Source organism: Triticum dicoccoides, chromosome 2A (assembly GCF_002162155.2).
Source record: "Triticum dicoccoides isolate Atlit2015 ecotype Zavitan chromosome 2A, WEW_v2.0, whole genome shotgun sequence".
In the NCBI taxonomy this organism is placed as follows: domain Eukaryota; kingdom Viridiplantae; phylum Streptophyta; class Magnoliopsida; order Poales; family Poaceae; genus Triticum; species Triticum dicoccoides.
The window spans coordinates 627,048,597-627,055,858 of record NC_041382.1 but is presented as its reverse complement, the minus strand read 5'-3'; the positions used below and the strand labels follow the sequence as shown (position 1 = coordinate 627,055,858).

Below are 7,262 nucleotides of genomic sequence, written 5' to 3'. Positions count from 1 at the left end.
AAATAGCGATACAAGACTAAGAAGAGAAGCCATCACATCGTGTTGATGGAACTAGCCATTATAGACATACAACTGACTAGTGACTATGTAGGAACTATTTTAACTTTCTCGTTTGCGGTCTATGTCGATGCGTCGTTTCCACATACCATATAACAAGCCAACAATAGATCCTTTGCAATTAAGAAAGCACAATAGATTGTTTGCACTATTTGAAGTTGTCTCAAGAACCACTAGACCATTGATCTAAAAAAAGGGACAAGTAAATTTATCATGAATATTTATCACACATTGTACCCTTTTAACTTACATCACAGTGGTTCTACTGGCTACCTATCACTACCAAAGCATGCAATTGCAATTTTTGGCAACAATCTGGCAGCTCTGTAAGAACATTACAAAACATCAACTTCTAAAGAAATCCAATAAAAACAGTATTATCACTTATCAGCTAAGAACATCTGAAGCCTTCTCGACTTCGAAGCACACTATCTTCTCTTCAAGTACTCGATCCTCAGCAGATAGGTAGGGGCTCACCATTCCACCCCTTGAGACACTCAAGTAGTGCGTCAATGTGCTTGCCCTGGTTCATAGCAACGAACACCTTGTCCACCTCTTCACCGGGAGACCTAGTCTTCTCCCCGGTCAAGTACACAGTTCCAAGCTCCTTGCGCACGAACCGGTAGAGAGGGTATGATCGACATTCAGCGATACGGTTTTGTTGTGTAGCAGTACCGTTCTCCACGGCACTTCGGGCAGCCTCGACCTCCTTTGGAAGCACTGCACGGAGCTCCTGTTCAAATATGGCAAGTTTAGCAAACACTGATGTCTCCACATCACGCTCAGCCTCACCATTGGCCAAGGCATGCTCCACAAGAACTGCACGCATCTTCTGCATCAGTGGATAGTTGGCGCTGCAGGGGTCATCCGCGTAAGCAAACACCGCCTCACGGTCGATTGTGAGCAGCAAGTCCTTCTCACAGAAGCGCGCATTGTGGAGATGACCATTGTTGTTGGTGCTCAGTATCCTCCTAGCCACAGTCTTCACACAACTCTTCACGGCGTTCTTGACATTCTCCTCAAGGTGGCGGAGGTCAATAGCCTGGCACAACGCGACCAAGAATGTCGAGGACATGAGCTTCAATATGTCAACGGCCTCGGCAGTCTTCCTTGAGGAGATGAGGCCAAGAGAGTTGACATCTTGGTTGTGCTGCTCTGCGCTCTGGACATGGTTGGTCACAGGGTTGCCCAAGAACTGGAGCTCGGAGCAGTACGAGGCCATGGCAATTTCGGCACCCTTGAAGCCATAGTCCAAGCTTGGGTTGCGCCCACCGGAGAGGTTGGAAGGAAGACCGTTGTTGTAGAAGTCGTTCACCAACTCCGAGAATTGGGCAAACATAAGCTTGCCAATCGCAGCAATGGCAAGCCTGGTATTGTCCATAGACACACCGATTGGTGTGCCCTGGAAGTTTCCACCATGGATAGCCTTGCCACGGGAGACGTCGATGAGTGGGTTGTCGTTGACGGAGTTGATCTCTCGCTCAATCGACTTGGTGGCAGCACGGATGACCTCAATCTGAGGACCAAGCCACTGCGGTGACGTACGGAGTGCATACCTATCTTGCTTTGGCTTCATCAATGGGTCGAGCTCGCCGAGCTTCTTAGCAAGCATCATGTAGGAGCTGCCTTCGAGTATGTGCTCCATGATGGCGGCAGCCTCGATCTGCCCAGGGTGGTGCTTCAACTTATGGGTCAAGTGGTCGGTGTACTCTGGCTTGCCGTTCATAACCTCACAAAAGACAGCTGACAGGACCTCGGCGAGAAGACTAAGGATGTTAGCCTCGAAAAGGACCATGGATGCAAGCCCCGAGCCCACTGCCGTGCCGTTCACCATAGCAAGGCCTTCCTTGGGCTGCAGCTCGAAGAAGCCATGCTGGATGCCAGCAATCTTAAATGCCTCCGCCGCGTTAACCTTGGTGCCATCCGGAGCCGTGGCCATGGAGTTTGGGCGGCCGGTTACCAGTCCCGCAATATAGGAAAGCGGGACGAGGTCACCGCGGTGATGGTGCCCCTAAGCGGTAGGCATGGTGTCACGTTGGCGTTGAGGAGCGTGGCGATCGTCTCGAGGATCTCGAAGCGGATGCCGGAATATCCCTGAAGCAGGGTGTTGACACGCACGAGCATGGCTGCCCTCGTCGCCGCAGCAGGCAGAACGTGGCCGTCGTTGCCAGTGCCGAAGGCTCCAGCGTTAAGAAATCTGAACAGACAAGCAACACACGAAAAAATAAGATTTCCATAACTCACAGACAGAGATGATCAACAATTCAACATGTGAAATATAACTTGTTCGCGGTTTAATTCGTACCTAATGAGCTCCCTCTGGAGAGCGCCGCCCTCCTTGGTCCTCCGGTGAGAGGTGGCGCCGAAGCCGGTGGTGACACCGTAGCTGTCGGTGCCGTTCATCATGCTGTTCATGACCCAGTCGCTGCTCTCCTTGACGCGGCCGCGGGCGGACTCGTCGAGCTCCACCCTGGTGTCGCTGCCGGCAGCCACCGCGGCGACCATGGCAATGGTCAGGCTGGCGCCCTCCATGGTCACCACCGGCTTACGGTACTCCTCGACCATCCGCTTCACTGCATCCAAATGGCTACCGGACAGCTCCTCCGCCGCCTTCCCCCAGTTGAGCGGGTCGGCCCGCGCCGGCTGTGCCACGCACAGGCCATCGCCGTTGGCGGCAACGTGCCCGTTCTCGCACTCCATCGAGATATGCAAAGAAGTGCTAAAGCAAGCTAGTAAGCTAGAAGCCGGGCGGGTGTGTGCGTATCTGGATGAACTCTGGGAGTGGTGATGGATTGATCGGTGGCGCTGAAGAGGAGCTCAAACTGCAGAAGAAGGCGAGGCTCTTCTTGGAGATGAACGGAGGGAGAAGACGGGTTAAATAGGGAGCGCAGCTGGGCAGGGTCAGGGTGGGTGTGGGGGTTGGGTTGGTGTGGAGTGTGGAGCTGGATGGCCGGGTTGACCTCTGGATTGGTGGGTGCACCAGTGGCCGCTGGAGCGCACGGACCGGGTGGTGACTACGTACAGGCGCTCGGTGGCGGCATCGTGGCAGCTGCGCTTGGCCGGGGTGCGCAAGATGGTTGGTGCAGGGAAGAGAGGCAGAGCACGTCAGGTGTTCGGCCGTTTGTGCAGGCACATGGCAATTTCTCCTTTTTTTTTTTTTGGGCTTCCCTTTCTCCTTTCCGGAGGAGTGGAATTCATGTATCATTATAGCAATTCAACAGAGTGTTTGCCCATGTCGGCGCTCACCTCCAATTTACTGTGCACTCACATGCTCAAGCGTTCAGTGTTAATCATGCAGCACCATGTGCCTCTGTGTTAACCTACTTGATCAAAGCGTTCGAGTAGTGTTCTTCGGATTGGAGTGGCGTCGGCTGCTTTGTGCCAACCTGTTGCTGAAGGCAGCTTTACCTAATTTGGTGCCAGAATCGCTGCACTTGGAGATCCGAACATGCAACTTGTACTAATGTAAGCACGTCCTTTTGTCGACATTGCAACATTTAAAACAAGCGGGGCGGCTGCTTACACCATCTACTGGTACTAGTATAAAACTGCAAGAAAAGAAATCTTAGAAAACAGTTACACGGTCCTTGCTTTGACAGAGCAGCTTGGATTGTTTCTCCAAAAAATGCGAGTGAGGTTCTGCTGTCCACTGGGAAGGAGTTGTTATCTGCTTGCTGATCCATACGCCTTTCAGTAGTGTAGTATTTCCTTCTGGGTGCGACGAACCTCGCATATTCTATTTAAATTTAGGGTTGTGGTATTGATTGAACTCGTGACCTTCCTTCAGTATTTCCTAATGCGGTTTGACGCTTTCAAGCTGTTTTCCAGGCATTATGAAATTAATTTGTTGGGAAGAACATTTCTGTTTAAAATGAGACGGTCCACCGGTCAGTCCTGCCAGGCGGTCCGTCAGTCAAGAGTCTCGCGGCGCAGGCTGGGTGGTGATCGAAATCACAATGTGGTATTTTCTTCCTTTAGCAAGCACCACTGATCTATTGGAAGCTTCATCTGAAGAAAAGGAAACAGGAAGCATTTATTTGCTTCTTGGTCATCTCTGCTGTCTCGTTTGCAAGTGAGTAAATGACTAGGGAAATTCCAGTTTGCGTGTAAAGCCATTCCATTCGGATGCATTCTCACTTTCTCAGTGCACACTTGACTTGGCAGACTTGGCTGGAAACTATGGAATGATTTCTTCCAAGGTTACATTTTCCATGTTCTCTCTTCTTCTTCTTTTTTGTTCAGACGGAATTGATGTTCTCCTTTTCAAAGACGAGTGATTGCAGTTTAGGGTAATCTGTATCGGTAACTGCAAGGAATTTTCACTGCTGCTGCCTGTAATTTGCACTGAAGATCAGTCGTTCGTGAGACACCTCTCCACTGTGACTGCATTAGTGAGTGGGCAAGTGAGCCCCAAGCTGCAGGAGCGTGTGGTTGGCTTTCCGTTCAGTTTCTGCACGCTGCTTTGGGGGAGCAGCTGGATCACTCGATCAGAGTCCAGATGGAGCCAAATTGCGCGTACGTACGCGTCATTTTAGCCCTCAGACGAAAAACGACGGGCATCCTCGCTCGCTGGCCCGCCGTTCGTTCGTCTCTTTAGGCACCGCTTGGAATGGGGGTAATTTTATACGCGTGTATTTATTCTACAGGTGTAAGTTACAGGTCAACAGTTAAGATCAGCCTGAAATGAAAACGAACCGGAGGAGGTCCGTATCTTATACCGGCCAGAAAACGAGCAGAAACGCTAATCCAAACAGGGCCTTAGCCTTCGACGACTCCGACAGTTGCACCCACGAGGAGCGAAAACGGAAGGAACGGCCAGCGTTCTCCGGTCTGGGTCTCGTCGGTCATCCGCATGCACACTGCACACCGTCGCAGGCATGCGTGTGAGGGAAAAAGATTGTGAGCCGTTGGGGTTGACGGGGCTGCCAAAGTTTGCGTCGGAATGTCGACCGGATCTTCTCGAGTGGTCAAGTCGTTGGCCACACGGAGTCAAAATGTGCTTCTAAAAATAGTTGGTGGGTCAGTCGGATGCATACATGCATATTTCTTTTTTCCGGGAATAATTTCTCTTCCTTTTAGAAGAGCTTTGGTGGCAGCATAGCCTATTTTTTGGAGGACGAAATGCATGTCGTTCGGCCGTGCTGATGCGAAGCTACTTACCGAGTAATATCGTGCAAAATTCCTGTGGTATTTGGTCTCTAGCTACATACACTGTACTTGTCCATGCAGTTTCTTCCGAACGAGGGAAACCTTTCCGGCTAAGTGAGGCACGATTTACACCAGCCGAGGGCATAAAGCCAAACACAAGTCAAGAAATATTCAGCATACGAGCATGCATAGTTTTCCGACTCTGTGTTTATATTTGACTAGTTTGACGAGCACGACCGCGTTGATGTTTGACTTTGTCAGTGATTGCCAACAACTCGGCTTATTATCAGCGATCATTTTGTTGACTGAGAATTACTTGCATATGTCCAGGATTCAGAGACATGGTTAAGTATAGGCAGATTTTACGTGCTAAAACAATAATTAGCCATGCACGTGCTACCAACCCTAAGCTTCAACCCAGCTAGGCGCTCAACACTCGGTAGACAGCATTCCCTTTCCCTTGGTGGGTTGGTGAGAGTGAGACACGTGAAGAAAGATCACTAGACGAGTTCAACTGATACAGTAGCAAACCAAGCATGGCACTTGGCCCATGGCTGCAGCTAATGGCGGTCGCGGGATTGCTAACGTCAGTGCTTCCGTCTTTCTCCCCATATCTCCATTTTTTCAAAGTTGTATTTTTCTCTCCCAGCTACTATTGAAATGTGATTTTGTTCTTGGTTTCTAAGCTATATAAAACCTGGCAATTTTGATCATTGTCTTTTAGTACTAGACATAATATTATGTGGTCTCTAACTTCAGTTAAACAACACAGCTCATGAAAATGTGATGAAAAATATATAATATAAAAACCTAGAAATTTAAAAGAAATACATGAAGACAATAGAATATATCTTTTTATGAACAAAGGGGGAATTATTGAAATTCTAGGATAAAAAATGGAAACTTAGGAGGGAAAAGGCTAACTATTATATGAAAACTAGGGAATTCGATAAAGCTCGTGATTACTCATAAAGGTCCATAAACAATTTGTGATGTCATTGATTTTCATGGTTGTTTGTAAATATTTTTATTTTCTCTTTGTTTTTTCATCTTAAAAATATCCTATATATTTAGTGCATCTTTCTAAATTTTGTTGCCAATTCTGAATCACCATTTCGGTCCTTGCTTTATCTCATCTGAAATGATCAATTCCCACCAAATCACCAACCAGGACTCCAGGGTCAAGATCGTGGGTACCTCATCAGCACACAAAAGAAGAAGAATAACGTGGATATAACATCAACCTTGGAATCATGCTTGTGCAGACCGCTGGATGAAAACAGGCCTTTGAGAATAGTGGGAAGCACACTACCATGCACCAAGTCATTCACTAGTGCTCGGTGGTAGGCAGAAAGCTAGGTTTGGACTTCACCAAGGCATGCATGCACCTACCGCAGCTCTGCAAGCTTAACCCAGTTGGTACTATTCAATCAAGCTGCATGCCATTATCCTCTCGTGTCATTTTTACTCTGCCGGCCGCTCCATTTCGGTATTAATAAAGCCGTGCCCGCTCCCGACCAAAACGGTACACATACGTCGTCGACACGATCGATCGGGTGGTCGCGAAACGAACAAACGCCCGAGAAACGTATGCCGGGATGTACATGTCGCTGAAACAGATGCCACGCCCTACAGACGTTCGACGCCATGGATTCCTGCCGACGCACGAGGAAGCTGGCCACACGAAAACACACGACTCTCGACGTTTCGAATGGTACAATATGATTCTCATCGTGAAATGTACGTATGCAGCTTTGGTCCAGACCTGTCATGCTCGTCGCAGCACCTCCATTAAGAAGACTGGAACCTACTACGGAGTAGTACATGCATATGTCCGGCTACCCCTATCGCTCTCGGCCTATCGCCGGCGTGCGTGGCCCATGCATAACGACGGCAGCCAGTGGATCCATGTGCTGCCCTTCAATGCGGACGGGGCGCGCTCCTCCGCCGTACCGGCAAGTAGACCGGCGCCCGGCAGCGACCCGCGGCGCTCTGCTGGACCGGGCCGGGAGCGGGAGGCTGGGTGGTTGGTGTTGGTGTTGTTGTTGGTGGGTTGT

At 49.5% G+C, this 7,262-nt stretch overlaps 1 pseudogene; it reads right to left on the bottom strand.

The window, feature by feature from the left end:
- Window positions 1-244: 244 nt before the first annotated feature.
- On the bottom strand, window positions 245-2,915 carry LOC119355846 (annotated as a pseudogene).
- Between the last annotated feature and the right edge of the window lie 4,347 nt (window positions 2,916-7,262).